General features: G+C 34.0%; 1 pseudogene; it reads right to left on the reverse strand.

The window, feature by feature from the left end:
• Positions 1-9106: 9106 nt before the first annotated feature.
• On the reverse strand, positions 9107-12081 carry LOC131640433 (uncharacterized; annotated as a pseudogene).
• Between the last annotated feature and the right edge of the window lie 12054 nt (positions 12082-24135).

Consider the following 24135-nt stretch of genomic DNA (forward strand, 5'->3'; position numbering starts at 1 on the left):
ACGCAGAGGTTAGGCAGGACCTCTCTTGTTTGAGGGGGAATTTGGCATCCCTAATTCCTCATTGGGGCTGGACCAGCAACAGGTCAACCATTGGTTTGGATGAAAAACCAAGGTTTTTAACATTTATATCCCCAGTAGAGTCGCCATTTTTTTGTGGTGTCGTTTTTTTTACCTCCCCGTTTCACTTGGGAGGACGGCACGCTAGACCCTTCACGCGAAATTTGGAAGGAGAATGCGCCCGGGTTAGGATGAATTTTGTTTCAGTTCTTCCTACGATATCACACGAACTTTCTTATTTGTCCTACGAGTAGGAAAGGGGTAAAAAGATCTCAACTAAACCCTAGGAGTTTGCTAAGTATGGGGAATTCACCTAGACTAGAAATTCTGGAGTTCGGGGGGTCGGTTATACATAGGGAAGAGTTTAAGCACCCTACATATCCGTAGTACTCTACGGGAACCTTCTTTGTGTCATTGTGATTGTGTTTATTGCTAATGATTGGGAAAGTTTCTCCTTTGTGTTAGGAGAGAGAATTGAATTGATTTAAAAAAAGACAGACAGACAGACAGATAGACAAACTGACTATTTTTGGTATTTTATTAGCTCGCTGAGATTCCTTGTGAACCTCATGCCTACATATCCCTAGTGGAAGTCAGAGCTTAATGTAGTTCAGGGAACTAACTAGGGGAATTAATTATTTTTGGTTCCTTGCTTGAAGCTCAATGTTGAAGCTTTGAATTAAATCTCTGTTTACAATAAAGAGATATGAAATCATCTTTACAGAGAGGTATTTCTACTATTCCACCACAATCATTTTAAAGGTGACAGAAAAGCTAAAAAAATGATGTTTCATTAAGAGGGGAGTCTACTTGGTTGATCAAGTATGACAGCCATCGTACCTCTAAAATGAAAGATTCTCAACCAAATTAGGGAAAGGGTCGTACAAGTCTGGGTGTGTTGCCAAAGCATGCCTTTCAGTGTCCTAAATGGGAGAAAATGATGATTTGTTTGAAATGATGATTGTTTGAAATTATTGTTTGTTTGTGGTGAGATAAGAGAAATATCTACCTTTGAAGATGAGCTATGTCTATCTATTGTTTGAAAGATATGATTTTTTAGTTGGCTTGCATGAGGCCCAAGCTTGAGGCTTTTTGATTGATTTATTGACTCTGGGAGATAACCTTACTGGGGAGATTTTAAATTAAGGAATTTTTGTGTTCTGTACAAAACCCAGAATTGAGGCTGACTCTAATTGGAGAGTGTTTATTTGATGGATTTTATTTGGTGTTCTGTACAAAGCCCAGAATTGTGGTTGATTCTACCTAGGGAGACTCTATTTGTGTGCCTTGTATGAAGCCCAAGGTTGTGGCTAACTGCTGAGGATAACTGAGTTTTTTAAGACTATGAATGACTCTATTTATGTGTGCCTTGTACAAAGCCCAAGGTTGTGGCTGACTCTTACTGAGGAAGTTATTAATTTTCCTTGTATGAAGCCCAAGGTTGTAGCTACTTTAGCTAGGGGAAATATTATTTTCTTCCTTGTATAAAGCCCAAGGTTGTGGCGGACTTTTAAGGAAACTGAGTATGGAAGACTCTATGGGTAAAAGATTCTAAAGATTAGGAATCTTTGACACAGGGAAATATGGTTTATCTGCCTTGTACAAAGCCCAAGGTTGTAGCTACAAATGAAAGACTCACTGGGGGAGTTTTATTCTGCTAGAGGTTTAAACTAACTAATTATTTTTATGTTTTTTTTGGAAGCTAACCCTTTCCAGGGATTTTGACTCAGCTGGAGAAATTGTTTATTAAAAGACTGATTTTTTATCATGTTTTTTTGGAGGCTGACCCTTTCCAGGGGTTTTGACTCTTTTGGGGAAATTATCTCCTAAGAGAATGAATCTTTGGTTTTGAAGGAGTAATTTTGGAGGCTGACCCTTTCCAGGGGTTTTTATTGAAATGAAAGAATGATTGGAGGCTAACCCTTTCCAGGGATTTTTGTTAAAATGAAAGGATGATTGGAGGCTAACCCTTTCCAGGGGTTTTTGTTAAAATGAATGGCAGAAAGATTATCTAGTGGAGACTTCTTGTTTTAAAGCCCAAGATTAAGGCTGACTCTTGCTGGTGATAAGCAACTATGGATCCTAAACTCTGCTAAGGAATATTAATGGAGATAAGGGTGATTGAGACTGTCCATATCTCTCATTCCAAAAGGTGTGCTCAATGTGAAATTGAGACAAACTTAGCTTGTTTAAAGTCTGGTTTAAAGAATGGAAGAAACTCACCAGGGTAGGCTAAAAGGTAACTAAAGACCTGTTCCTATGTTTATAAGAAACCTGATGGCTCCTTGTATACAAGCTCAAGAGGAAGCTGGAAATACTTTTAAGAAGCCTGTGGGTCCTTGTACAAAGCCCTAGAGGAGGCTAATCGAGGGTCCTTGAGGGTCCTTGTTATAGCACAAGAGAAAGCTATGTGGTTTTGAACTTATTTTGGCTTTAAGCAAATGGGTAAGAGGTTTCACCGGGAATAATTCCTCTTTGGGTGGATGTGTCCTATTTTTTGTTCTAAGGTTTTTGCCGAGATGTTTCACCGGGAATAATTCATCTTGGGGGTTTGAACTACAAATCTCTAATTAGGAAAGAGCCTTCACCGGGAAGAAATTCTCAATCCTAGGTCATATTCCTATAATATATATATATATGGAAAAATACCCTTTTTGGTCCCTTATGTTAACCTCGGGGTTCATTTTGGTCCCTTAACTCCAAAAAGTGTCATATTGGTTCCTCAACTCTTCAAAAGGTGTCATTTTGGTCCTTTTTGTCATATTAGCGACTGATTTAGCGACCAATTTTTGAGTTTTTCTGTCGCTAATGTGACAAAAAGGACTAAAATGACACCTTTTGAAGAGATAAGAGACCAATATGACACTTTTTGAAGTTAAGGGACCAAAATGAACCCCGAGGTTAACATAAGGGACCAAAAAGGGTATTTTGCCTATATATATATATATATATATATATATATATATATATATATATATATATATATATATATATATATATATATATATATATATAGTTTAACTGTCCTAGGGTTTACACTCAAACGTAGTTCTAAACAATATATAAACAGTTCTATATTTGACAGTAATTTAAATAAAGACTGTAAATTGAAAGCTTGTAAAGCCTAACCTGGATGGAGTGGAGGCCTTTGAAGAAGTATGTACAAAGCCTCAACAACAATTTTTGTTGTTTTATTGATAACAGTTGAATATTTATGATAAACAGTTAAAGGTTTTGAAAACAGAAGAAGTGAAGATGGACAAAGGTCACATAGGTATCTGAAGAGTTTCACCGGGAATAATGCCCTTCAAATACCAGAAGAATGTTTTGAAAACAGAAAGAAGATTTTGTAAATACAGTTTTTGAAAACAAACTATGAAAAGAAAAAGGTGTTGGGTCTTACACTCTAATAGAGGCCCAATGAAAATGATTTACTGTTTATGAAAAAACAGTTGAGAAAAATTGAAATGATACAAGGTTTTGTTGTTTGAAAACCTTAATCATCTGTTTAATCAGAGATTGAAAACAGTTTTGAATATTGACAAAAGTCAACTTAATTAAGGCAAAGATGAAATCTATACCTAATTAAGACCTAAATAATTAGGGTTTTATCATAAAATTGTTCACAAAATAATTAGGTTAAAACAAAATGAAGATATATATTTTCAAAGTATTTAAGAAAACACTCAAAACATACTATTTTAAACCTAATAAAAATATATGAAATAAATAATATTTTTTATGATTTTTTTGATTATTCACAAAATAGATATATTAAATAACAAGTGTGTGAAAAATGAGGTGAAAATGATTTAATTTGATAGGTGAGTTAATTGGTTGAATTTGGGAAGAAATTTAAACAAAATAGTGGTAAAAAAGATGTTTTGGTCTCACCATGGTTTGAACCCACGCCTTTGCAATCAATTACTCAAAACAAAACCACTGGGCCAACGCGCGCTTGGTGTCAAAGGAGTGACTCCATTGCAATACATATGTTATCCAAGTGTATAGAACCAAAAAAAAGAAATAAAGTCAAAAGGTCTGGGGCGAGGGGGATTCGAACCCTAGACCTTGGGCACGCGCAACACACAAACACTCCTTACCACTGGGCTATAACGATTTAGTCGTTTATGAAACAATCACCATTCAAAATAAAATAAACTTCAGCCCTGAATTTGAATTTTGCGCGCCACCACCATTATCATCTTCAACCTCAAGCTCTCAAATTTTGAAATTCTGAACTCTCTCAATTCTCAAGCATTTGCAAAGATGTAAAGATCAAACTTGCTCTAAATTCTCTCACGATTTCAAATATGTAACTAACATGAATTTATATTAACTACATCTACTGAATTATCTAAAATACGTGAAGAACCCTAAAATTTAATATTTAAATTAAATGACCATACTGAAGTATAAATGACTGATGATAGAGGGTTTTTAATCCTCTGATGATGCTGAATGAAATGGTATCGAGCTTTAACCAAAAAGGTACACGAATTAAAGAGGTGGAGTTGAGAAACATACCTCTGAAAATGGAGGTCGTGAGGATGACAGAGAACACCTGGGCTTGTATGAGTGATCCAAAAAGTTTCCTTGGGACTCTGTGATGCTAACTGAATGCTTGTTGTGACTTCAATCCTTCTGAAATGCTCTACCCGACACCTTCGATTTGAGCTTCAAGTGGACATGGAGGGTGATGAATCTTGAGTTACAGATGAGCTGCAGCCATCTGAACAGCTTCACTATGACCTAAGGAACGTGTCTGGATGCTTCGCTTTGTTGGAAACCTTCTGAATTGGTCTATGGACCTCCAACTGCAACAGCTCCAAAGTGAGAGAAACAATGGTGTTCCTCCACCTACAGAAGTGATCCAGGTGCTTGGATCACCTCAAATGAACCCCCTTGAGATGTTAGAATGCTTACTTTCCAAAGAGAAGCTCTGGTTTGAAGAAAACGTTTCTTCTTGCCAAAGAACTTTGAAAAACCATAAGCATGAGAAGAGAAAGAGAAAGCAAGGAATATGGTTGCTTTGGTGTGTTTTCTGAATGAGAAAGAGCCCTCTATTTATAGGCAAATGGTTCAGAGCAATTGAACATAGCAAGCTTGCTTAGTGAAGTGAGTTTGGTTTCTTAGCCATGAAGAAAATTTGAAAATATCCCAAATGCAATGATGCATTTTCAAGCTAGCTTCCCCGACCATTGATCTTGTATGATCTTAGGGAACATTTCTGATGCAGAGGAGAGTTCTAATTGGCTTAGAGCAAGATTCCTTGATGATTCACCATTTGCCATAAATTCAAAAATGCAATCATTACATAATCACATGCCTTTGTTTTTGGGAATCTTCTCTAATCCTTATGCAATGATGAAATTGGATGTATGGCATGTTTTCAGATGTATTAGAGGTCGGGTGGCATCATTTAGAGAAGTCACTTGCACAAAATTGCAAAGTTTCAAATTGCACATGACCTATAATTTTCACTTCAAGTGACTAACTTTGATCAATCATATCTCTTAGCTCAAAATGAATTTGGGAGAGGTTGAGCACAATTTGGAAAGCCCTTAATATGTACTTTGATTCATTAGTTTGGTGTTTGCCCAAATTCTTTAGGGAAATTACTGAAAAAGTCCCATAAAGTTTGAAGAAAACTAGGGTTTTCTTGCATGTTTTGTGAAGGCAGCCACTTTGAAGCTCCATAACTCTTCAATGGTTGATTTTTAGCCAAAACATCATATGTGTCAAAGTTGTTTATTGGATCAAAATCAACAACTTTCATGTTGGAAGTTTTTTTCAGTTTGTAGGTGAAATTTTGAGAAAATCCCTTCCAAAGTTTGGCAAAAATCACTTGAAAAGTCAAACTTTTGACTTTTGATTCTTGATTGATTTTTCTTGATTTTCCTTGATCAAATGACTTCAAATATCATATATTGATGATTTAAAACTTCAAAAGTCATGGTTGACCAATATTTCCAAAAAGTCAAAGGTGATCATGTGCAGTTTACTTTTTCGGATGAAGTGAATTCTTGGACTTTTGTGATGAATCAAAATCTCCTCTTCAAATGAGTGATGTGAATGGATTATATTGAGGTAATAGAAACTCTTGAGTCATGCCTTGAGTTTTGGATCCATGTCCTGATTAAAAGTCAACTATCTTGGTGAATTAGGTCAAAAACCCTAATTGTCGACCATATGAAATTGTTGATTGTGGATCTTGGATTGGAGTGTAATGCCAGTGGATGTTGTCATATGAGCTATTTGAAGATGATTGATGCCTTTGAGTGATCCCTTGGAGTTTTCTAGGGTTTCCCAAATGTGATCCCTGATTTTAGTCCTTGATGGGGCTCAAAACCCTAGACTGGGTATCAGATGAACAAGTGACTGCTCTGAGTATCTATTTTCTCTTTGATGAAAAGTCTAAAAGATATGGCATCTCAGGGGGGTCAAAATTAGGGTATGACAGGTTCCTTTAGAGTACCATGGATATGTAGGGTGCTTAAAACATTCCCTATGTATAACCGACCTTCCGGACTCCAGAACATCTGATTAGGTGAAATCCTCACACCTAGAAAACTCTTAGGGTTTATTTGAGATCTTTTTCCCCTTCCTCCTCGTAGGATAATTAAAAAGTTCGTGTGCTATCGTAGGAAGAAGTGAAATAAATTTCATCCCACAAGGGCGCCTCTCTCCTTCCAAGTGAAATGGGGAGGTAAAAAAACGACACCACAGTTAGGGTTTTATGAAATGTGGTGAATGGTATGAAATGGTTATTTTGATGGAAGACAGTGGTAAATGTGAAGTTGTGAACTTTGTCTCTCAGTACCACTAACGCTTCTCTGAGAGCATTTTGAGGACCGTATATATACTTTTATGTGATGTAGTGGCAAAATCCTTTTAAAATTTAATAAATTCACATTGAATTAAAGGTCATTTTTGAAGATAATTTTATGTAAAAAAATATACTAACATATTTGAATGGGATAATATTTTAAAGTAATAATCTCTTTCATTGCAAATCATCATATGTTTTCACTCACCTAAGCTCTTTTTTTTATGGTTGGAGATGAATTTTATGAGTTTGAGATGAATATTGATGAATCTGATAATGAAGATGATGAAGTAGAAGAGGGAAAGAAATGAAGTTATATAAAAAATATTATGTGTTGATAGTTCATTGTTACATTTAATAGACTATCAATTTCCAAACGTCTGATATTTCATAAATACCTTAATTAATTCCACGGTCCCTTAACTTAATTTAAGATTTCACTTTAATCCCTTATTTATTAAACATTATGTATTAGTACATAAAAAACTATTATATTAGTTAACTTAGTTCGCTTTGTTAAATTTTAACCTCAAATATCTTTGGTGAAACAATATTGTTGAGTTTCCATAATAGACTATATATTTTTTTTAACCATTTTCTCTTTTTCAGAAATATCTTACGGTTGGGAGCTAATAGTCTACTGAATCTAACAATGAGTTATTAACACATGATAATTTTGATATAACTTCAACTTCTCCACTATTCTGCTTCACCATCTTCACCATGACATTCATCTAAAGCCCAAAAAATTCTTCTCAAACCCTGCAAAATATTTTTCAATCGAACATGTTGAAAATGTTCACTAGTGTTGTCGACCCCAAGGTTATAATGATATTGAGTTTTCCTAAGAGTGAGTACATGAAACAAAAAGTCTTGGTTTCTATCCATTCGGTTAATCACCCAAATAACCAACCATTTTCTTCCCCTTATTAATTTTTAAAAACTTGTCTTTTCATTCCTCCATACCTTGGTCTTTTAGAACCCTATAAAACTCACCCACAATCTCGTCAACAAGCTTCACAAATCATTTGTTTGCATTAACAATCATTTCATAAGCATCACCAATGTCGGTGCGGAAGGACAAAACTTCACCCCAAATGTTCTATAAGGAAAGTTGTAGTAGAAGCGGAAGTGTTTGTCGGAGGGAACAAATAGGGTGGGAGTGGAAAATTTAAACAGATAGTGATTTAATTCCATTTAGAAGTGTTTTTAAGGTCGGGGTTTTAAGAAATGTGTGTATGTGAAGTTATGAACTTTGTCTCTCACGATCACTGACGATTCTCTGAGAGCATTTTTAGGAATATATATGTACTTTTATGTGATGTTTCAGAAAAATCCTTTAGAGATTTAAGTCACTTGACCGTGAGATAAAGGTCATTATTGAGGAAAATATTATGTAAAAAATATACTAACTTGTTTGATGGGAGAATGTTTTAAAATAATAATCTCTTTCATTGCAAATTAAAAGAAATTTTTATTCACTTATGTTCTAATTTTTTTGGGTAACAATAAAAATTGATAGTCTACTAAAGGTAACAATAAACCATTAACACCTAACTTTTTTTATATAACTTCAACTTTTTCCCTCATCTCCTTTATCATCTTCATCATCACATTCATCAATATTCATCTAAAACCTAGGAAATTCATCTCAAACTCATAAAAAAAAAACATAAGTAAATGAAAATTTCTTATAATTTGCAATGAAAGAGATTATTATTTTCAAACATTCTCCCATAAGAAGATTTTTCTTTTTACATAAAGTTAGTCATTATCATTGTATTAAAAAAAGTAACACTATTAATATATTAAAGGATGCCAAATTTAATTTGAAGGCTGACGGGGGAATTTAGATAAACTCTAAGGTCCTTGTTTGATAAGCTTCTTTTGGATTAATATACTATAATATTATGTAAATATCCAAATTGAGGGTAAATAACTTGATAGAGTTTTATTTAACATTGATTCTGGTTGAAATGTAGAATATATGAATATGACATGATTGATTCTTTTTTCGCCTTTAGGGTACCGTTTTACTAGATAGGGCATGTTTGGATAACTTATGAAAACTATTGACTTTATTTGATATTTTATTACCTAAATAGCTTACAGATCCACACTTATATGACACAACACCCAACTTATGAAATTTTTGCACTTAGATTTCACATAATCAAGACATCTGACACAACACCCAACTAATTCAAGCACTAATAAGCTCTAAGCAAACTTAAGACCTTGAGTAGAAAGACCAAATCCAAATGGAAACAAAGGATCATAATGAGAATCACCAACATTCATAGGTAACTGATCAACACTCTTAAACCATGTCCTTGGAAGTTTACCACTAAATCCATAATCACCAAACAAAACATCTGTAACACCATAACCTTCACTACCAGGAAGCCAAGCTGCAACAAGTCCTTCAATTATGTCAATATATGGTAATATAACCACCGGTCTACCAGTTATTAATACAACCACACATTTCACTCCGCTGCATACATTGTTTATTGTTTCTACTCCATTACCTGATATCGTTAAGTTTAAACTGTCTCCATTTGTTTCCGCATATGGTGTCTCTCCGACTACCACAATCGCATATTAAAAATCATTTGATTTTACATATTCGGGAGATGGATTTTCCTGATAGACTATCTTAGTGTCTTTGTCAACTGTATTTTTTATCGCACTCAGAATTGTCGTACCACTAGTAATGTTGTTGCCGCTAAGTCCTTGCCATTTAATCGTCCATCCACCACATTGATAGCCTAGATTATCAGCATGAATTCCAGAAACAAGTATTTTCGGAGCCTTTTTAGGAAGAGGAAGAATTGGATTATCAGCGCTTTCACCGTTCTTTAATAGTACCAACGATTTCCTCACAGCTTCTCTAGCCAATTCTCTATGCTCCTGTCAAATTATGTTGCAAATATATAGTTCTACAATTTTGTTGGGACTAAAAACATATTAAACTCAAAGTTGGTCGACTAACCTGGCTTCCGAGATGGTCTGCAAGACTATAATCAGCCAATGATTTTTCAAATAAACCCATCACAAACTTGACTCTCAAAATTCTCTTCACCGCATCATCAATTCTTTTCATAGATACAACATTTGTTTTCACTAGTAAAGATAAGCCATCTATGAATTTTGGGAAGCCAGCTGCAGTCATTACCTGCATCATTACCACATTTAGTATTAAAAAGACAATATTTCTATGTATAAAATCATTGGTTTATACGCAAAGAATGTGAGTGTTTGTAAGCATTGGAATATCAAGTTTGATTATTGATGAATCCTTTGTTGGATCAGTTCATACAGAAATCTTGTTCTGGATTTAAAAGGGACCTTAGCAAATGGATGGTAAAATTGGTGTCCCTGAGATTAGTTAGTCTTAGAGCCGGACGTCGAGTTTCCAAAAAGAAAAATTTGATTCCTAACTATAAAAAAACTACTTAGCAAAATTGAAAACAACCGTAGTTTACCATGTCAATACTGGCATTGATTCCAACTTCAATTGAATGTGTGTAGTTAGCATGAATAGGTGAAGTTATCTTGTCAATTCCAAAAAAATCTGATATGACAAAACCCGACAAAATATAAACACAAATTTTTAAGCATGCATATACTGATATACACAAATATTTGATATATGAAATGAGATATTTATGAAGTAAAGTGTTACTTTAAAATGGAGCGTGTTCTTGAGAAATCTTGTGATTAAATCATAATTAGTATGCATTTTCTGTCCATTCAAGCTTGAGTAAGAAACCATGATTGTTGAGACACCCTTAATAATTGAGTCATAGTAAGCTGGCATGTGAATGCTAAGCAATTCATGTCTTGATATAACTGTGTTATTCTCATTGATTCCTTTTGTTGTTCCACCATCACCAACACAGTGTTTTGCGCAAGCTGCTACTTTCTTATTTCCAGCAACATATGGAACACCCTTTTGTGAATTTGGAAGTATATCACCTTGTAGTCCTATAATGATCTCGGTCATAGCTTGAACAATTTTATGATCTTCGCTATAACTTTCATAACATCTACCCCATCTTGGATCTCTACAAACCTATACAAACATATAATTTATAAGCAAGACCGTCTTAAGTTTTCTAACATACTGTGTTGGTTAATCATAACTTAAATGTGACGAAATATTTACAGGCACTATTTTACACACCCTCAGAGACGACCCTTATAAGATAGATGAACATTGTCAAATAGTGGTAATAAGCACACTATAATGTTACAACATAGAAGAATTTGAACAAACAAATATCTTTTGTAATGTACATTTGACATATATGTAATTTGGATTATTTTAATTACCGCTATGCTAGGAGCAAAGAGATATGAAACTCCAGTCGCTCTTGCTTCAAGAGCAGTTGCATCACCAATCTTTTTCACAAGTTGAGGATCCCTGTAGATTCAAAGAGATTAAATCATCAATAGAAAAAAATAACAAAACATAATTATTCTGAGTGGCCCACAAGACCTAATAGGCAAAGGCCCAATAGCATTGAAATGATAATATTGCAAGTCAACTCCTTTTCCATCACGTCAAAACCTCATAATCATATCACATTAAGCTCTAACTCCTCATTTACTGATAACTTTGGTTCCATTATGGAACAAAAATAAATATAATTATAATCGTTATTTATTTACCTTGTAGCTCCTAGACCGATATTATGAGGAAAAATAGTAGCATTATAAACATTGTTATGACCATGAACAACGTCAACTCCATATATTATCGGAATTCCAAGCCTATTCGACAATGCACCTTTCTGAAACTCATTCACCATATCAACCCAATCATTTGCAGTTGCATTGTCCTTAGGAACACTTCCACCAGCACTTAGAAGACTCCCTGAAGTAATTTTTTCATGCGGTTAAATATCATAAACATTGGCGTCGCAATTCAGATTCACAATGAATAATCATATTATTAACCAAAACTTTCCAATGTAATACTTGTTCACCATATCAGCGGAAGCAATCGTGCGCTCAATTTGAAGCATTTGACCGATTTTCTCTTCCAAAGTCATTCTATCAACAAGATCCTTAATCCGAGTATTCAATGATTTCTTTGGATCTTTGTATTTCAAATATTCAGCATCTGCTATAGCTACCCAACATTGCAACAACATAAGCACCACCAAAAATATTATACTTTTCTCCATTTCTTCTTCTCAAAACAACTTCACAATAACATTACAACAATGTTAATTTTCAATATAATAGTAACAAAATAATATAACCTTATCTCAATAAAGAACAACCTTAGTTTTTAATTTGTCTCAAATTTTCAAATTTGATGATCAAATCAATTATGCGCAATTTGTAAATATTATTTTCAAATGCACATTAGTAATGATCAGATTTTCTTTTTTTGTTGAAGAGTAGAAAAGCTTACCCTTTTATATAGATTTTAAAAATACACGTTATTTCTTTTAAAAGTAGTTAATTACTATATTTAATATCCAACTAATCTCTCCAACTCAACGCCTTAAGATTATTCTAAATCGTAAAATCTTAATGAATTATATATATATATATATATATATATATATATATATATATAATTTGTTGAGATTTAATGATACATTTGAGTTGGAGAGATTAATTCATATTTAAATATAGTACGTAATTTTTTTCATAAATTCACTTGCTATTTTATAATTAAATAATTTAGAGTTTATAAAAATAGAAAACAAACGAAAAACAGACTCCACCGTTTGTAAAATCTATATAAAAGGTAACTTTATCTAATGTTAAAAAACAATCTCATTATTACTAATGTGTATTTGAAAATGGAATATTTACAAATTATCCATAATTAATTTGATCATCAAATTTGAAAAATCTAAACAAATTCAAAATTAACTTGGTAATGTAGTAGTTTATATATATATATATATATATATATATATATATATATATATATATATATATATATATATATATATATATATATATATATATATATATATATATATATATATATATATATATATATATATATATATATATATATATATATATATATATATATATAGACAATTTCTCTATCCATCACAAAAAGTTGGGTAGTATACATTCAATCAACCACATATATCATTAATCTTAACATATATAAATGATATCGATGACGCTTCTCTGAGAGCATTTTGAGGAACATATATGTACTTCTATGTGACTTTTGGGAAAAACCCTTTAGAGATTTAAGTCACTTGACCGTGAAATAAAGGTCACTATTGAAGAAACTTTTATGTAAAAAATATACTGACTTGTTTGGATGGGACAATATTTTAAAATAATAATATCTTTCATTGAAAATTATATGATTTTTTTAATTTAGTTATGTTCCTTTCTCTGGGCTTGTGATGATGTGGTGATGAAAATGATGAAGGAGAAGAGGGGAAAAGATGAAGTTATATAAAAAATAATATGTGTTGACAGTTCATTGTTACATTTAATAGAATATCAATTTCCTACCATTTGATATTTCTTAAAAGGCTTAATTTGTCGTGATCGCTTAAGTTAATTTAAGATTTCACATTTTTCGTTTATTTAATAAGTGTTACAATTTAGTCCCTAAAAAAAATACCATTTGTCAACTTGGTCAATTCTGTTAACTTTTAATTTTAGTTGTCTCGGGGGGTACAATTTTGTTGAGTATCCACATAAGACTTTATTATTTTTGTAATTTTAACAATTTGATCTTAAAAAAAAAATCAGACGGTTGGAAATTTATAATCTACTTAATATAACTATAAATTGTCAACACATAATATTTTTTTATATAACGTCATCTTCTTCCCTCTTCTCCTTCACCATCTTCATCATCACACTCATCTCACACACAAAAATTTCATCTAAAACCCAAAAAAATATTATTTTTAAATATTTTTTAACCAAACATGTTTAAAAGGTTGATTTGAGTTAACAACACAGGGTTATTGAATTTCTGGTGCTTTAGAGTTAAGATGTCGAATCCTGTGCTGAGACATCTTTTTTTATAAGAACACATGAATAAGATAAACACAATGTTCGAGCAAAGCTTTAGAGTAATTGAACACACAAAATTATTAACACAGTTCGGTGTACAACAACATCTAATTTGGGGGCTACACAGTAAGGTAGGAAATCCATTATTAGTAGTATCAATTCAAAGCTAATGTCCCCCGTTTACAACTTCTCAATTAATCCTTACCCAATGAAACTTCTACCTAAGATATTCCTAGATAAGAGAAACCCCGCTCACTTCCAATCACCACAGTGATGCTCATAAATAACGACACACGTTACTGATATTGACGGCTCTTGACCATAATTGTCAATTACAAACGATACACGATTAAGACTTACTTAACCAAAAAATACATAGAGTTGCTTACAAGATTCCTCAAAGAACAATAGCTTGAATCAAAAGCAACACACACTTAGATAACTATATCAATGATACCTAAATGACAAACATACATTCAATACTTCACATTTTATGAATGCATGACAGAACTTGCAACTCAATAAACAATCCAACTCTTTTATCAACAATGGTATTAGAGAGGCTCACATTGAAAGAACAAACCCTAACCTAATCCTGTAAGCTTTACTTTTCAAAAGGTTTGTAGCTTACTATTTATAGCACACATCTGGTCTGGATTTGGGCTTCAAAATGCAGTAGGGAGACTGCTAGAGATCTGCGATATATTCTCCATAAAAATAGATCTTCAATCAAATCTTCCTATATATTCTCCATATTTAGAAAACATGAAAATCCTCAAAATAGATAAAATCTTTTATCCTGATATTAAGTGTTATATAGGATTACATAATATTCTCCAAATATTTTGCATTTGTAACACTTAAAACAGAATCCAAAAGCCCAATTTAACCTTCAGTCACGATGTCGAATGATCTTTGCATAAGACATCTTGTTTGACATGTTACACCAGATGTAATTGATAGAACATTCTGTTCAACATATATTTTCTCCAATGTTGAAATATTCTATCTAACATGTTGTTATCTAAATTGTTTTACTAAAATTAATGCTAACCATACAAACAGAGAATCTACAGTTATAATGATACTATGAGTGCCTAATTTGTTTCCTATGAGTGCCTACATGAAACAAAACTTTTTGTTTCTTTCTATTCACTTAATCACCCAAATAACCAACCATTTTCTTCCCATTCATATATTTTAAAAATATGTCTTCCCCTTCTTCCATATCTTGCTCCATTTAAACTATATGAAACTCATCCACAATCTCGTCTGCAAGCTCCAAAATAGTGTTGTTTGCATTAACAATTTATTCACATGCATCATCGATGTCGGCGGGGAAAGACTTACCTAGATCCCAAATGTTTTTCGAGGAACCAAATTGGTTTAACATTGATTGTTATTTTCTAGTGATTTCTTAAATGAGATGCCTGAACTCATGGAAGTATACAAAACACTTTGTATAGGGTAAGTGCTTTATCTTTTCCACAGGGATTGATGTGATATTATCTTCGTTCTACTGCTAATAATGTTTTGAGTAAGGGTTTTGGCAAAGTTTTAGTAACGAAAAGTTTCAATTGCATTAAAAGTAGTTAGAGACGATAAAAATAAAGTTTTGAACGATTTGACAAAAGCTTGTCAAGATTAGGTTTCGTTAACTTGTTTCATATATGTTTGATTAATCAAGTGTGTGAACTTATTAATGATCAATACAATCACGTATCCTCTCGATCTCGTTTATATCTAAAGGGATATCGTGAGGATTATCAAATTAACGAATCGAACATAAACATCAAGATATTCACCATATATTAATCATCAACCAAGTTCATAGACAAAAGATCAAGAGAAATACATACTATACAATTTAACTACCTCTAATCTTAACACAAAAGAGGTTTAGCTATCCATAGCCATGGTAGCTTCAACAAAAAGTAATAAAAGAAGATTCACTAGCATCAAAGATCAAAGATGAAGATGGATGCTTGAAAATCTTGATGAAAATCAAAGATTCACTGAGTTAAGCGAGCTTGTGAAAATATTTTGGTCTTTAATGAGGACCACGCTAAGGGAGAAGATCGGGCTAAGCGCGGTCAAAATCATAGCTCAGTTTTGTAAATGCCTCTCTTAGTGTGCTACAACCACGATTAGCGAGCACAGAGAAATTTTGTTGCTTATTTGGACTTCTTGACTCCTTCCAAGCATTCCTCTTGCAATCCTAGAGTCCCAAAACATGTCATAAGCTAAAAAACCTACAAAATGCAAAGGAAAAGTGAAAAAATCAACATATATACAAACATAAGCTTATACTTTACAAAAATTGAATGCTTAAACACTAGCAATCTAAAGTATAAGTTGCAAAAGACCACAAAATTATGGAAAAATATATCAACAAATTGGTCTCTAATAGGGAGTTGAAGGGAAAGCAAAAGTCGTTGGTGGAGGCAACATATAGGGTTCAAGTGGAAAGGTCGAAAAGGTGGTGATTAAAGTCCATTGAGAAGGGTTTTTAGGGTTAGCGTTTAAAGAAATATGGTGAATAGAATGAAATGGGTATTGTTGATGGAAGACTATGGTGATTGTGAATTTGTTAAGTTTCCACCATATACTTTATTATTTATTTAATTTTAACTATTTCATATATTTTTTAAATGTTAGATGGTAAGAAATTGATAGTCTTTTGAATATAATAATGAACTGTCAACACATAATATTTTTTAAATACCTTTATCTTCCCTCCTCTCTTTCATCATCTTCATCGACACATCTATCTCAAACCCAAAAAATTTAAATTAAGCCTAAAAGAAAATTATTTAAAATAATTTTCAACCAAACATGTTGAAAGGTTGATTTGAGTTACCAACCACAAGGTTATATTAATACTAAGGTTTCCTAATGTTAGACGATAGGAATGGTCTAGAGGGGGTGAATAGACCACCTTTTTCCGACTTAAGAAAATTTTAGCTTTTAAAACGTGACTTCCCTATATCACTTGATCGTCTAAGAGCGATTATGTTATCGGGGACCGGATATGTGCACTAAACCAAACAGATGAAAATGTTAAGTGATGAATTACGTTTTAACCAATATATCAATTATATCAATTTCACACTATATGGTATATTACTCAAAATGAACGTTTTTACTAAAATTTGTACAAAAATTTGATTGAGTAATTTTATCGAACACTTGGTGATCGATATTTACCTAACCTTAGTTTTTGTTTAACAATGGAAATAAACGAAACCGAATGGAAACAAGATAAAGTAAAAGCGATAAGGAACACGATATTTGTTTAGGCAGTTCCTCTATCGTCCTCGCAGGAGTACGTCTGCCCCTAATTTCAAATGAAATTAGGAAAGTTTTATTAGATTGCAAAATTTTTAACAAGGATAGAAAGTACCAATCACCAACTACACACATGCAATAAAATTGAATACAATTCGATCCTCCCCTTGCTTCAAGTTGAATCAAGTCAATGTCTATGATCTTCACGATCAAGACCCCGATCGTTCCTTTCTCAATCCTCCGGTTGTAGCAAGTTTGTTGAGCGGATCTTCAATCCCTCTAACTCTTATGCACGGCTGAATTGATTACCAAAGTGAATCGATCGTCAAAAACCTTCGAACAAAATCTTTGATGAAGAAGGAAAAACCCTAAGGTTTTATACAAGAAACACCCTCAACAATCTTCACTCGAACAAGATGAATGTCTATCGTCGAATCTCGAACAAGACAAATATCTACCGTCGAACCTTATCAACACATGTTCCTTACTTCGATCGAGAAAGATGATTATGTGTGATTCTCGATCAATAAGCGAAAGGTTGAAGATGAGAAGAAGCTGAGTCAATCTTTCACGTTTCTTGTTAAAAATGCTTGAAAATGATCACTTGAGTATTTATACCACATACAATGCATAGGCCAACTTGAAAACAGCAGAAAACCAGATTTATTAGCGACAGGTCGACCTGCTCTCTGCATAGGTCGACCTATTGAGTGTGTTGCACCTGAAAATGAGCAATGTGTGACACTTGCGTCGACCTGAAGGATCGGCGTGCGCATTCCCGTGAGTTTCCTAAAATGATATGTGTCGACCTAAGGAAGCAATGCGTCGACGCATTTTGTTCTTGCACTTGAGTCACCAAAATTTGATGCGTCGACCTGAAGGGTCGGCGTGCGCATTCCCGTGAGTTCCTCAAAATACCAATGCGTCGACCTAAGGAAGCAATGCGTCGACGCATTCAACTTTCACCTGAATTCCTTCACAAAGGGCTTGCAATAGCTTGACCTATAATATGTGTGAGTCGACCTATTGGTGTTTTGTGGCCAAAAGTGCTTGTCTTGGTTGCATTTGCTCGATTCTTATGATTCCACTTAAGTTGTAGATGATTCACAATGTTTTGACATCATGAAAACTACACCTTGCCCTCACATACTCCCCCTTTTTGATGATGCTCCCCCTTTCTTAGTGCGTGTGTTTTCCATTGCTTGCTGATTCACTCAGTTTTCTCCCCCTTTGACAACATCAAAAAGAGATAGGCGATATTATACATATATGGCGGAATAACATAATTCAATTTTGATCATTACTAAGCCCCTTTTTGCAATCATAATCATAAAGCAAACATTCACATAAAACATCGCTTAATGATAAAATGAATAATCGGGCAACATAACATAAATAATCAAACATGTAATGAGCACATAGCTCAATTAATATCCTTACACAACCACAAGGTACGGTAGAATGCTGTTCAGCATAAAATAAAATAAAGACACAAAATACAATAAACTTGTTCATGAAAGTGTGGAAATGGTGAATGCATAAAAAAAAATTAAAAGAGAACACTAGGCATCAGCATCATCATCTCCTTCTTGAGCCGGTGGTGGTGGTTGAGCCGTATGAACTAGAGGGAATGGGTAGTGTTGCATGAAGGCACTTGTGAAGGAGGAGAGTTGGTTGCTCTGTGCATCCAACATACCATAGAACGTGTTGTACCGTTGCTCTTGAAGTGTTGAGTAGGCTGTAAATTTAGCACCTTGCTTAGTGACACGAGTGGTCAAAGTAGTAAGACGCTCATTCATCAGATTTTGATTCTCAATTTGTTGAAGACGCATAGCCTCCATCAAATTTGTAATGTTTGAGCCGGCATTTTCAGCACCCACATCTTCATCTTCATCTTCACCTTCATTTTCTTCCCCTTCATCAATATTCATTTCATCCTCATCTTCTCTATTAAGGTCCGAATTGTTTCCTCGTAGAACTGCTCCATAGGCACCAGTGGCTCGATTGTAGAAGAAACCCATCATGTTCAGTGTCTTCTTTGTGAATTCTTGGTCAATCAAGATGGACTTCTTGGGGAGCCGCTGAGATGGAATATTGACTTTATTAAGCACCCATTGGATGAAGGAGGCATATCCAATAACAGTGCCTCTACCTGACTCCTTCAATTCAAACACACGCTTCACTATAAAATGAGGCCAATTTACCGGAATTCTGCTCTTGATCAACCAAACCAAGTACTCTTCTTGTTGGTTAACACGAGAATATCCACCTTGTTTAGGTCGGATGATTCGTGCCACAATCCATTGTAGAATTCTATCAACAATGTTTAGGAGACCTGTAGTAGCGGACCGAGGGAACAAATTGCTTTGAACTACATGGTCAGCATGAGGGAGCCTCAACATGTTGTTTAAAGCAACATTATAGTCAAATTGGGTCAACACGTTTGTATCAGTTACCGTGACAGTATTCTCACGAAGTGGAAACAGACCTAATTGTTTCCAAGTGTTGTCGGTGATGGCATATGTGGTTATACCCATCTGAAAGTTGAAGGAACTGCCTTGGAAGTGTCCTTGCATACCATTGTAGAAAACCCTTACCAAATCCTCATTGTAATCATGGTTTAGTTCAAGAAAAGTGCCCAAATTTTGAACTTCAAGTAGTTCCATTACCTGTTGAAGATGAAGTCTTCATAAAGTTCCTCTGAACATCATGAATTGTTTGATGACTTTTCGATTTCTGAAATGGGAGGAGTAGGATTCCACAAGAGCATCAGGAATAAGAGACAAAGCATCCTCAATGTCTGGTTGTGGTAGAGAAGAAGAAAGTTTAAATATGTGGTGATTGAAGTCATTTGTGAAGGTTTTTTTTATGGTTAGTGTCATACCCTAATTTTGACCCCCCTGAGATGTCACATCTCCAGATACTTCATAAACTCAAGACAAGTACCCAGAGCAATCACTTGTTCATCAAGTGCTCAGATTAGGGTTTTTAAAAGGATAAGAAGTTCAGAGAGGGGATCAATCAGTGAAAAAATGATTTTCAAGACAATCATAGGACTCAAGGTGATCCATTTGTCCACCTATAATGTTCAAACATCAGTAATCAGGACTCAGGCTTGCTCAGGCCACCAAACTAGGGTTTTAAGCCTATCGAGGACTAAAATTAGGGCCCACATTTGGAAAACCCTAAAAAGCTCCAGGGCATCACTCAAAGTGCCTAATCATCTTCAAATGATCCCTATGTCAATATCCAATGGGAATTGTACTTCAATTCAAAGGCCACAGTCATCAATTTCATCTGGCCCACAATTAGGTCTTTTGACCTAATTCACCTAGATAGTTAACTTTTAATCAGGGCATGGTTCCACAACTCAAACCATGACTCAAGATATTCTAAGACTTCAATATGACCCACTCATATCATTCATTGGATGGAGACAACTTGATTCACTTGAAATCCCCAAAATCACAATTCCCCTAAAAAAGTCAACTATACAACATCACCTTTGACTTTTTGATGTTTTGGTCAACCATAGACTTTTGAAGATTGAAATCATCAATATATGGTTATTGAAGTCATTCGACCAAGAAAAATTAAGAAAATCAATCAACAATCAAAAAGTCAAAGTTTGACTTTTCATACTTATAATTTTTTTCTAAGTGTTTTAAGATTTTTTTTTTCAAACTTTGGAAGGGAATATCTCAAAATTTCAAGTACAACCTGAAGAAAACTTCCAGCATCAAAATTGTAGATTTTTGTTTAATAAACAACTTTGTCACATATAATTATTTTGTAAAAGATCAACCATTGAAGAGATATGAAGCTCCAAAGTTGCTGCATAATGCAAATATGGTAGAAACCCTAGTTTTGCTCCAACTTCAGGGACCGTTTTCACCAAATTCCAAGAAGAATCATTCCAAGGTCTCAACTAATGAATTGAAGTACATGTTAATAGCTTTCCATACTGTGTTCAACCATCTTCAAATTCATCATGAGCTAAGAGATATGATTGATCAAAGTAGGGCATTTGAAGTGAAATTATAGGTCATGTCCAAATCTGAATTTTGCAAATTTTTTGTCAATACCTCTACCAATTAATGCATCCTCATCCATAAGATATCAGAAGAGTTTGGAAGGAATAAAATGCATTATTTCATCCTTTTTTGCCAAGTTGCAAAATTTCAATGCCATGTGATTAAGTAATCATTACAAATTTGGAATCTTGATGAATCACCAAGGAATCTTTTTCTAAACCAATTAGAAGACTCTCTGCATCAGAAGTGATCCCTAAAGATCAGATTAAATCAAGGGCTAGGGCTTGGGATCAAGAGGAATCAAATTGCCATCATTGCATTTTGGATATTTTTGAAATTTCTTCATGGCCAAGAAACCAAAATGACTTCAATAAGCAAGCTCACTCTCTTCAATTACTCTGAGCTCTTTGCCTATAAATAGAAGTGCTCTCCTCAGTATTCAAGACAGCAAAGCAACACAAAAATCTTGCTTTCTCCTTCTCTCCCTCATGCTTATGTTTTTCAAAGGTTCTTTGGCAAGAAGACTCAGATTCTTCAAACCAGAGCTCTTCCTTTGAAAGTAAGCTTTCAAACACATCCAAGGGGTTCATTAGAAGTGATCCAAACACCTAGAACACTTCTGTAAGCAAGGGATCATCATCATCATCTCTCACTTGGAGCCACCTCAGTTGAGGTCGAGCAAGAGTTTCTGGGGAGTTCCAACTCAAGCTAAGCATCTCAACCCATTCCTGGGGGGATTATTGAAGCTATTTGGACCACTACAGCAGCTCTGTAACACACTTTGACCAGAGCTCGATCTCCATTTTGAGGTAAGCTTCAGAAGCTTCAAACTCTATAGTTCACGCATGATAAATGAAAAATGAAGTTACCAGTTGGTTTCTGCACTTATGAGGATCATTAACCCTCAATCAATTGCATCATATCATTCATATATGTCATTTCATATTAAATTCCAGTTTTAGGGTTCTTATGATTTATGCGTGTGAATTTTGAGTTACACTCAAAATAAATGAAATCAAATACCACCATCAGTTTCCTTGTCCAAAAACGAGTGAGTTTCATGTTTACTTCATGGCAATTGGTTGAGAAACGAGGGAGATAGAATTTCAAATTCTTGAGTGATGAGAGGTTGAAGACGAAGATGGTGGGTGGCCCCATTTTTGAATTCTCAGAAGCGAGTTTAATATATATTTAACTGGAAGCGTATATTTAATGAATACATCGTTAGCTCACTTGGTCACATGCGCTTCACATTTCTCTTGCCATAAGGTCTGGGGTTCGATCCCCCCATCAGACCTTTTGTTTTATTTTTTCATTTTTATCACACCTGTTTCACACAAAAGGATTTGGTCTCTCTTCTCTATCAGTCCACGCGCATGGCTCAGTTGGCTTTTGTTTAAATCCTTTACTTCAAGGGCGTGAGTTCAAACCTTGGTGGAGACAAAACCTTTTTTTTGCCACTATTTTCCATCATTTTCTTCACAAACTTTAACCAATTGATTCACCTATCAAATTAAACCATTTCCACTTGATTTTTCACACATTTCTCATTTATCATATCTATTTTATGAATATCCAAAAAATCACAAAAAATATTATTTATTTGATATATTTTATTAGGTTTAAAATGACATATTTTTAAGTATTTTTTTAAATACTTTAAAAAATAATTTTCATTTGTTTTTTCAAACCTAATAATCTTTTAAATATTTTTGTGATAAAACCCTAATCATTTAGGTCTTAATTAGGTATAGACTTTCCCCTTACCTTAATTAAGTTGACTGTTGTCAATTATCAAACTGTTTTCAATATTCGATTAAATAGACGATCAAGGTTTTCAAACAAAAAACTTGCATCCTTCAACCAAAAGCTTTCAACTGTTTTCATAACAGAAATAAATCTTTTAGGCCTCCTTTAGTATAAGTCACAACTATTCTTCTCATCTCATCATTCATCTCTTCAATTGTTTTTCATAAACAGTAAATTATTTTCAAACACCTTTTTCTGTACATACAGTTTTTAAATCTTTTTAACAGAAAAATCCTCATCTGTTTTCAAAACATTCTTCTCGGTATTGAAGGGCATTATTCCCGATGAAACTCTTCATATACCTATGTGACCTAGTGTCCATCTTCACTTCTTCAATTTTCAAAATTAAAACAATTGAACTGTTTTCAATCAAACTCTCAATCTATTTTCAAAACAACTTCAAATCCATTTCACATGGGCCTCTCGTTGAGTCTAAGTCCCAACCCCTTTTGTACATACATATTTCAAAGGCCTCCTCTTCTTCCAGGTTAGGCTTTACAGCTTTCAATTTACAACTTTCATTTAAATTCCTATCAAATATAAACTGTATATACACTGTTTAGAACTCTGTCTGAGAAAAACCTTAGGACAAATAAACTGTATATATTATAGGACTATGGCCTAGGATTGAGAATGTCTTCCTGGTGATGGCTCTTTCATAATTAGAGTTCTTTAGTTCAACCTCATGATGAATTATTCTCGATGAAACATCTTGAAGAAAAAAGCCTTAGAACAAAAATAAGCAACATCCGCCCAAGAGGAATTATTCCCGATTAAACCTCTTACCCATTTGCTTAGAGCCAAACTAAGTTCAAAGCCAACATAGCTTTCTCTTAATCTATAACAAAGATCCTCGATGACCCTCGATTAGCCTCTTCTTGGGCTTACAATACAAGGGCCCACGGGCTTCTTAAAAGCATATTCACATCTTTCTCTTGAGCTTGTATACAAGGACCCATCGGGTTTCTTATAAACATAGTGTAGCGGGGAAAATCTGATATCGAAGCCATAGGATTGACTCGAATCAATATTTCACTGAAAGTCGCCACCGCGCTTTATTGTTTCCAAAGGAAAAGGGAAAAGAACGAAAAAACC

The sequence above is a fragment of the Vicia villosa genome, unplaced genomic scaffold (genome assembly GCF_029867415.1).
Source record: "Vicia villosa cultivar HV-30 ecotype Madison, WI unplaced genomic scaffold, Vvil1.0 ctg.003125F_1_1, whole genome shotgun sequence".
NCBI classification, from domain to species: Eukaryota; Viridiplantae; Streptophyta; class Magnoliopsida; order Fabales; family Fabaceae; genus Vicia; species Vicia villosa.